The 10,047-nt window shown below is 37.8% G+C and overlaps 1 long non-coding RNA gene across 4 annotated transcripts in view; it reads left to right on the forward strand.

Moving 5' to 3' along the window:
• Positions 1 to 10,047, forward strand: part of LOC141376047 (uncharacterized) — a 70,303-nt gene that overhangs the window by 46,067 nt on the left and 14,189 nt on the right. For 2 of the 4 annotated variants that reach the window (XR_012385125.1, XR_012385124.1), the window contains exon 3: positions 7,387 to 7,460. The exons of the other annotated variants lie outside the window; for them this stretch is intronic. This is a non-coding gene — a long non-coding RNA (uncharacterized lncRNA). The remainder of the gene's footprint in view (positions 1 to 7,386; positions 7,461 to 10,047) is intronic. 4 annotated transcript variants of the gene reach the window in all.

Raw genomic sequence — 10,047 nt, forward strand, 5'->3', positions numbered from 1 at the left:
GCTTATAGATCAATGAGGATTCTCGATGCAGCGCTGACTGCGGGGATCGCAGACCAGGGTAGTTCAGATTAGGCTTGCGCTTTTGTCCTTTACCCACTCAAATTCTTCCAGATTGTTTGAATCTTTTAATGATGTTCTGCACTATTGAAGGTGAAATATCCTAATGTCTTCCCATCTTTCTTTGAGAAACATTGTTTTAAAACAAAATAATTTCAATCAAAATTTGGTGGCAGTATGTCAACACGATTGACTCAACGTGAGGTTGAATTTATTTTTTAATGTGCGAAAATACATACATAAATATATTTAATAAATGTAAGATTCAGTGTACAATAACTCTACATTAATTAACATTAGTAAGTAAGTTTGACACTCCTTTGCTTCATCAGCAAAGTTTGGATTTACTTCACATTACAGCAGAGACACATCTTACACACACGGCATATTACACACAGAGACAATCCCTGAGACGCTAACAGCACGTCACCACTGTCTTGCAGGTCCTGGTTACTAACATGGTGACAGCACCAAATTCTGGCCTGGCATATGTAATAGATTTTGGAGTGTTATTAGATCATTTGAAAGACACTGTCGTGTGGAAACTAAAGAAGATATTTTGAAGAATGTTAAAAACATTTAAAAATTGATATCTGTAGTATTTATTTTTTTACTGTAAAAGTCAATGGTTACAGGTTTCTAACATTCTTAAAAATATCTTCTTTCGGGTTCAACAGAAGAAAGAAAGTCAAACTAATTTAGAACAAGTTAAGGATAAGTAAATGATAACAATTTCATTTTGGGCGAGCTGTCTCTTAAGAATGAACTAAAAAGTTTAAATATAAGCTCTTAAAAATATATAATGCTTAACTATTTATATATAATCTACTGCCTAAGAGAGAAATTTGCATTGGTGCTTTGGACATGTTTTTTCTTAACAGTTAGCAGTAACTTTTTTAAATGAAGTGATAAAAATCGACTTTGTGATATATTTAGGCATAAATGCCACTATTCCTGTGTAACCATTAGGTTAAAAGTCTTCTTTTCGGCATCGTTTTATTCCTGAACAAGCGAGATTTCAGGATGTGATATTATTGCTACTGGAAATAATCAACTGCTTGTGCTGGTAATAATTTAGCTTTTGGTTTTTCTGTTGCTGAGTCTGACTGAGGCTTTATTATGTAGTGAAATGTTGTATCTCTAGATCAAAAACGTGTCCCAAAGGACAATTAAAAAGAAATTTACCCAAATTGCATCTAATTTTGTGTTTTTCCACTTTTTTTAGTTTGTTTATCTTATGCTGGTATTCTCAGAAACCCTTTTTTTAATCACAACGTTGTTGTTGTTTTTGTTTGGCCATTTCCTCTCCTGAAAAAAGGCTACTTTAACCGTATTTAACCCGTAAACATCTGTTTTGTTTGGATACGTTTCTTTATTGATTTTGCAATAGCAAATATATTTGTAAATAGAATAATACCAGCCAATTACACTCACCGGCCACTTTATTAGGTACACCTGTCCAACTGCTTGTTGATGCGAATTTCTAGAAATTTGTGAAAAACTGTTAAATTTCTGGGGAAGAAAGGTGATTTAAGTCCCTTTGAATGTGGCATGGTTGTTGGTGCCAGACAGGCTGGTCTGAGTATTTTAGAAACTGCTGATCTACTGGGATTTTCACGCTCAACCATCTCTAGGGTTTACAGAGAATGAATCAAAAAAGAGAAAATATCCAGTGAGCGGCAGTTCTGTGGGCGCAAATGCCTTGCCAGAGGTCAGAGGAGAATGGCCAGACTGGTTTTAGCTGGTTCCAGTTTCTGCAGAAGAGCATCTCTGAACACACAACACGTCCAACCTTGAGGCAGATGGGCTACAGCGGCAGAAAACCACACTGGGTGCCACTCCTGTCAGCTAAGAACAGGAAACTGAGGCTACAGTTCACACAGGCTCAACAAAACTGGACAATAGAAGATTGGAGAAACGTTGCCTGCTCTGATGAGTCTCGATTTCTGCTGACACATTCAGATGGTCGGGTCAGAATTTGGTGTCAACAACATGAAAGCATAGATCCATCCTGCTTTGTATCAACGGTTCAGACCCCATATCATAAAGCACAATTCATCTCAGACTGCTTTCTTGAACATGACAATGAGTTCACTGTACTCAAATGGCCTCCACAGTCACCAGATCTCAATCCAATAGAGCATCTTTGGCATGTGGTGGAAAGGGAGATTCACATCTTGGACAAATCTGCAGCAACTGTGTGATGCTATCATGTCAATATGGAGCAAAATCTCTTAGGAATATTTCCAGTACCTACGCCCTGAAGGATTAAGGCTGTTCTGACGGCAAAAGGGGGTCCAACCCAGTACTAGTAAGGTGTACCTAATAAAGTGGCCGGTGGATGGAGCTGTTACATGAGTCTACCGATGTTACAATTAGATGTTAAATGAGTCTTCAGTCTGTTAATAGAAACATAATTATTTTAGTCCTGAGACAGGTAGTAAAACTGCTTCCATTCGACATGTTTTTGTACATAAATCCTTGTTTTTTTCTTTGCAAATCATCAACAAAAATTCATGTAAAAGAAATGGAAATGGAAGTGGAAATTCCCCGATTTTCAATGCACTCTCAGATGTTTTGCACTCAGAGTTTTGATAAGGCCTGCTTCTGCTGTGTGTTTTGCATGACCGCTAGTGCGAGGTAAAAAAAACAACAGCATCCTGAGAAAGAGGAATGTGTGTTGTTTTGCTCAGGCAAGCTGGTTAGCAACTCCCGTCTCGTTTCATTTCACCCCCTCGTCATTCTGTCCTTCCCCACGTTTCTCAATTCCCACTGACCCCAGGCCTGCTCCCATCAAGCCTGCGACCCGGCCCGGTGTCGTGGACCGAGCGAAATGGAGAGCGAAGCAGGAATGATACGACTCTGCCGAGGAGGAGTGTTAATAGTTATTGATCCGCTGTGTTTTTAATGTGTGGCGTGGGCCGACTGCCACAGCGAGGCGGAGGAGGAGGCTGACGCCATCACCAGAAAGCTATAACACACGGAGAGCCGGTGTAATAGAAATCTGGCTGGCCTGTTTTTTTTTCTCTTCTTCTTCTTTTTTCCCTCCCCTCGCTTCCATCTCTCTATCTCAGGCTGTAGATTGATCTTCCTCTTCCTGCTGTTTGGGGCTCTGTCATTACCCTCTCTGTCATTAGAGTGGAGTCAGCAGCCGGGCCGCCCTGCCCGCATCACTCCACACAGACAGCTCCACTCATCCCTCACACTGACTCTACATTTATAACAGCAGCTGACACACACACACACACACACACATCCGGACCGGCAGATCTCGAACCCCTCACTTGGGCTCCAGGGGTCTGAGGGGTTTTACCAGCACACTGACAGCACTGTGATCTTCAAAACACACATCAGCTAAAACACACCTATTGATTTTTTTTACTTACACATTTACATTTTACATTTTATTTCTAGAGTTTTTTTTTACATCATTACCGTCCAAAGGACGGTATATATGAGTATTAGCTCTTCTGAAATTTGCGGTATAGCATATCAATCTTTTTTTAGGTTGTATTCACACCACTGTTGTATTTAAAGGAGTGGTCCACAGTGTATTTTTAAGGCTTGGTTGGGTTTATAAGATGTAAAGCAATGTGTGCTCATGCTTCACTTGTTGAAGATCACACTTTTTTCATATATCTTACTTTGATTATATATACTGTCATATTCCCTAGTTTCTCTGAAAGGCTGCCCTCACGAGGCTCTGATTGGTCAGCTAACATAATGTGCTGTGATTTGCGGATTGGCTCCACGTCACACCCCTACAAGCATGCGCTTTTGCGCTGTGTAAACAGTCAGCCAGACCAGCAGTTAACAGCGTTAGCTGCTTGAATCTGACAAAAAATGAAGAGCACAGCTGAACCTCACGCCTGCTCTCTAAAATAAAATCTGACAAGTGTCTTTCGTATATATTCAGGTTATAAGCATGTGTAATATCTTTTGTGAGTTGGTCATTTGAGATGTAGAACGCAGGGAAATCGGGCACATAGAGAGACACTGCAGCGCTGGTGAATATTGTGGGTGTTTACAGCGATTCGACGGATAAATATGAATTTGTTGCTAAATTGTTAGCATTTCCCGTTGATTACATCCTTGTAGATCTCAATACAACATACATTTGTTGCTAGAAACGCATGTAGTTTATCAATTTTAACAAATAAAAACACTTGTAGGTTGTTGCGCACATTCTACAGCTTTGTCGGTTGGAGGAGTTTTAACCGAATCCAGCACAGGGGTGCGTTTCCCAAAACCATCGTTAGCCAACTAAGGTCGCAAGTTTCGTCGTTACAAACATAGTTCATTGATTTGACGTTTCCAAATCCATCGTTCCAACGAACATTCGCAAACTGCATCGCAAACTTGAGCACTTGCAACTACACCTCTAGAGTTGTAGTTAGAAACATAGTTCCTGGCTGTGTTCTATTCCCACTTATCCCCCCTATGCCCTATTCATTTAGAACATTCTAACATTTAAACTTAGAATGATTAAAACTAAAAAAGCATTAAGGTCATCTCTCTTAGGTGTCATTTGCTTTCAAACTATTTGTACAGCTCAGTTTTAGCGATCTTCATGTTCACAATTGTGCTCCCTTCGCAGTGCACTTTGAAAACATTGCTGTCATTTGGAACACAGCCTCATGACAAAAGCTATAGATGACCTATTATTTAAAAGCATAGTTTATGTTACGTCTCCAAAGCTTGTGAAAACAAAAAATACTGCACATGTTAGTTCTTTTTTAATTTAAAGTGGGTTATTTATTAAGTATCTGTACTGTATATGACATGGGCCTGCTGGTTAGAACATTTCTGCAGTGGTTTGCATGTCAAATTGTAAAAGTAGACATTTCAATAAATAAATAAATAAACAAACAATATCTTACTTAATAATAATAATCATCATCAATCATAATCATCAGTATATATATTAGCCCCCTTTTGAATATTTTTTTCGTTTTTAAATATTTCCCAAATGATGTTCAACAGGGCAAGAAAATGTTCACAGTATGTCTGATAATGTTTTTTCTTCTGGAGAAAATCTTATTTGTTTTATTTCGGCTAGAAAAAAAGCAGGTTTACATTTTTTAAAGCCATTTAAGGACAATATTATTAGCCTCTTTAAGCTATATATTTTTAGATAGTCTACAGAACAAACCATCATTATACAATAACTTGACTAATTACCCTAACCTGCCTAGTTACCCTAATTAAGCTAGTTAAGCCTTTAAATTTCACTTTAATCTGCACAGAATTGTCTTGAAGAATATCTAGTGAAATATTATTTACTGTCATCATGGCAAAAATAAAATAAATGAGTTATTAGAAATGAGTTATTAAAGCTATTATGTTTAGAAATGTGTTGAAAAAATCTCTCTGTTAAACAGAACTTGGGGAAAAAATAAACAGGGGGGCTAATAATTCTGACTATATGATGTATATATATATATATATATATATATATATATATATATATATATATATATATATAGAGAGAGAGAGAGAGAGAGAGAGAGAGAGAGAGAGAGAGAGAGAGATTTTTTTTAATGTGTGTAGTTAATTTTTTTCTACTGGTAAAATACCCTTTTTAATAACATTATAGTGTCATAAATGTTTGTTTAATTTGGAATATTTTTGATATAGACTGGCAATGTATATGTCCTTTAAATAAATACATTTTCAATTCTTGCCTCTCAATTTGGGATTACCCTGTAATGAATATACTCTAATGCTCGTAAGGAATAATGTAATTTATTTATACTTTTTATAACAATAATCACATTTAAATCAATCTGCTTTTAAACCATGTAAACCAAAAGTAGTCAGAATTCATCACCTAAATCTAATCATCTACATCATATCCCAGAGTACAATGCTCAGCATGTCAATTGTAATCAGTAAAAGTCTACAATTTGGAAGTAATTTACCCAGCAATGAGTTCAATTAAACCCTACAATGTTTGTATCTTTTACTCAATGTACTCTCTGATTTACATAATTGCATTTATTTTAGTTACTCTTTCATCCCCATTAAATGCATTGGTTTATTAATAATAATCATGTTAATTATTCACAATAGGGCAGTGCCTAAATCTGTATAAACACATGTAGATTTTCTGCAGCAGGGACTGAAGGTGGGTGTGATTTTACCTAGATGTTATTCTGGATTAACATCTATGTTGATCATAGAAGTTAATTTTTGTTTGAAAATTTAATCCATATACCTAATCCCTACCCCTAAACCCAACCATAGCTATAATTATTCCCAAAATAAGAGGGAAAAAATAGATGGATAACAATAAGAAAAGCACATAATCATAAAGTTAGCATAAACTGCCTAGGTAGCCAAGAATTTTGGCCAAGCTTTGGCATAAAGCTGGCACAGGAGGCATTCATCCGGCTCTGATTTAGAGCATGTGGGTCAAACATGGCCCAGGTTTGGCAGAGCTGGCACCATCTTTAAGACAGCACACAAGACATCGGCCAGATGTCAAGTGTAGTATTTAGCCCAGATATAAAAAATATGTGGACCACATAAGTTTGGCCTAACTCGACCCACATTTAAAATCCTTTTAATTATTTTTTGACACATTTTAATTCACAAAATTATTTCCATCTATCTGTTTGCATTTTCTAATGCCTGCGTTTTAATCCAGTAAACAATCAAGATTTAATTGTTTGAATTATTAATCTATTCTCTCCTGGATGCTGCTACTGGAATTTGGCTTCCAGACAATGGCCCATTTCAGGCCATCAGGTTAATAACCTGGCTAAAACTTGACCCAGACATGGTCCATGTTTGGCTCTTCCCCATAGGCCAGACTTGGTCCGATCATGTACCGTAATTCACTGCAGCATGTGGGCCAAGCAAATGCTGATTGTGTGGGCCAGATAAATTTTGTTATGTGGGTGTAAATGTATCCCTTAATTCTGATTGGCTGGTTCCAGGATCAACATAGATGTTAATCCAGGAACATTGGTAAAATCACACTGACCGAGACTGAATGCCTACACAATCAGCATGTGGTTACTATTAACATCATGCTATAACTACAGAACTATACTGTGTTTTCAGTGCACTGGAACCCTTCTGAAATGCCGGGAAATCAACATTTAGATTGTTGCTCTGTTTATTTATTCATAGATTTCACATTTGCAGGTGTTTTTATGCGCTTCTTTTGTTATGCTTATCAGGCTCTTTATTAAGCTGTCAGATGCGATGCAAATGAAGTTATTACTTGAGTTTAAACGCTAATTGTTGTTTTTGTTGAGCGACTGAAGGACAGTGGCATCGTTCTGTTTGTTTCTTTCTGAAGGAGATGTTCAAATGTTTCAGATAACAACACACTGTGGGACTATCGCGGCCATTATTGTGGTGACATGACAACTGGTCAGCCATTACTGCTGCAGGTAATCATAGCAGGAGTGCGGTTTTATCCGAGAGAAGAAAGAGTTAAAACATGTTAACCTCATCCTGCCGGGAATCAGAAATCCTGTCTGAATGGTTGAGCTCCCAGTGGTCTAGATTTCTCCAGATGTGTGTGTGTGTGTGTGTGTGTGGACCCCCACACAGAGGGTCAGACCTCGTACATGTGGGAGCAGTTTAGGGATAAAGGGAGAGAAAAAGAGGGCCAGAAGTAAGCAGATACCTGAGGACGCCATTGTGTGATTTGCATGGAAGCCGTCCAGGTGGCGATGGAAATCTGACCTTACAAAAATTAACCATGTTTATATATATATATATAGATAGATAGATAGATAGATAGATAGATAGATAGATAGATAGATAGATAGATAGATAGATAGATAGATAGATAGATAGATAGATAGATAGATAGATAGATAGATAGATAGATAGATTGTATATATATATATATATATATATATATATATATATATATATATATATATATATATATATATCTACTGGGTCTTAAAAAGTCTTAAAATATCTTATATTTTTTTAAAAACTAAATTTTAGGCCTTAAAAAGTAACACTGAAATGTTATGTTGTAGGTCTTAAATAATTTTAAACAGGTCTTAATTTTCCGCTGTACAAGTAAAGCTATACCCAATCTGCCGTCATCCATCCAATCACCAACAATCCATCTTGATAAAACATTTTTTATAATTAAGTTTTTTATTGAAAAGAGATATAATTCTCCTTAGCTGTTAGACATATTTAACAGCAATTTCTCCTAATTAAATCTCCTATAATTCCCATGGAAAGAAAACTAAAAACAATTGCACAGTTCCTCATGATAAAAACAGAGCAACGCATCTCTTTACGTTATATCCCATTGATTTTAAAACTCTTTACAGAAATAAGGGGGAGTAGACATAATACTTAATAATAATACATAATACATAATACTAGGCATGAAACTTAAGGTTTGAGAACAGAAGCTAAAAAAATAAATACATTTGCTTTAGAAACAATCATTAGTGTTTAGCCCTGTATACGTCTAAAATTTCATTCATAATGGTCTTAAAAAACTTACAATTGACTCGATGAAACCTGCAGAAACCATGATATAGTAAAATTTACATAGCAATGTTTTATGTAGTGCAGACTCCATTTAAACTACTAAATACCATTGCAAAACTGTATGGTTGGCGTTGCAAATCTATGGTTAATTTGAGGTTGTCATAGTCGACCATTCTAACCACAAGTCAATAGTTGTGCTAATCTAACCATAGTTTCATATAGTAAAAATGTTGTTATATAAATAAAACCCAATGCATCAAAAAATGGTCATTGTATTAAGGGTGTAAGTTCCCTGACCGCTTTATTTGTTGAAATATGAGGGCTGAGCAGATCTCAGTCTCAGTCTGTGTACATGTCTGTATTGGAAGAGTAAATATTTGAATACCGGTGCCGTCTCCCTTTCCACTTTTGCCCCTGTAAAAAGCAAATTTCACCGCAGAACTATTAAAATGGAGTCGCAGGTTATGAATATGAATTACTCGGCATTTACATGTATCATTTGTGAAATGACGCAGAATGAATTTTCTTCACAGGGAAAGAGAGAGAGAGAGAAATTACAGGCTGAGCTCTTTCTTCTGAGAAGAGTCCTGAATATCCTTTAGCATTGTGAGGAAATGTTTAATCTGTCTCCCGCTGGGAAACAGAAGCCTAATGCAGTATCTCAGTGCCTCTGCTGTCTGCCGGCAGAATGGCGGAGACATTTTAATGCATTTCAGAGTTCTTCTCTGGGTACAAGATGATGGACGGAGGAACCTTATATTTGCGAACACCCAGGGTTTAATGCACTCAGCGCCGCTCGCCGCCTTGTCTTCCAGCCAACAAAACATGTTCCGCGGAATAAAAGAAAAAGCAAAGCACAGAATTATTCTCCCTGCCTTCTATCAAGCTCCTGCATTCAGCAGCGCGTCTGAAGGGCGCGTCAGTCCGCCTGCCTCTCTCAGAGAGGTAATTATCCTTTTTCCTGTCACAGGGCTCCAAATGATCTCTAACCACTGGGGAGCTTTTTTAGGGGCTCAGCTTTGTCAATAGGAAGTCGAAAGAGCTTTAATTTTCAGACAGCTGCACATGTACTTTCATCTCGGCATTATTCCCCCTATAGCGGTCATCTCTTCGAGCGCACGCGCGCGCTTTTGTTTGTGACGTGGGGCCGCGCGCGCGCGCGCCTGCCTGTGCACGGCCTCCCCGCATTAGCATATTTATTTATAGACTTACACTTTTCTTACAGTCATTTTTGCGCAACAATTTTCACACTCGACATTGTCTGTGTAATTTCCCTTTCAGTGTCTCTCTGTTTTCTCCTCTCTTTCCTTCCCTTTCAGAAAGAGCCATGAATGGATGGAAAATTATCACAATTACTCACATAATTGAGCCGTCTTTGTGGCAAGTGCAGCTCGAGGAGCCCTTTTTCCATCAGCCAAAATGGTTTCATTATAGGGGTTTTCATATTCCCTGACACGGGGCGCAGGGGGGGCCGCGGTGCGCGCAGGAGTCGCTGGGGGAGAAGGGTGG

This window comes from Danio rerio, chromosome 9 (assembly GCF_049306965.1).
Source record: "Danio rerio strain Tuebingen ecotype United States chromosome 9, GRCz12tu, whole genome shotgun sequence".
Lineage (NCBI taxonomy): Eukaryota > Metazoa > Chordata > Actinopteri > Cypriniformes > Danionidae > Danio > Danio rerio.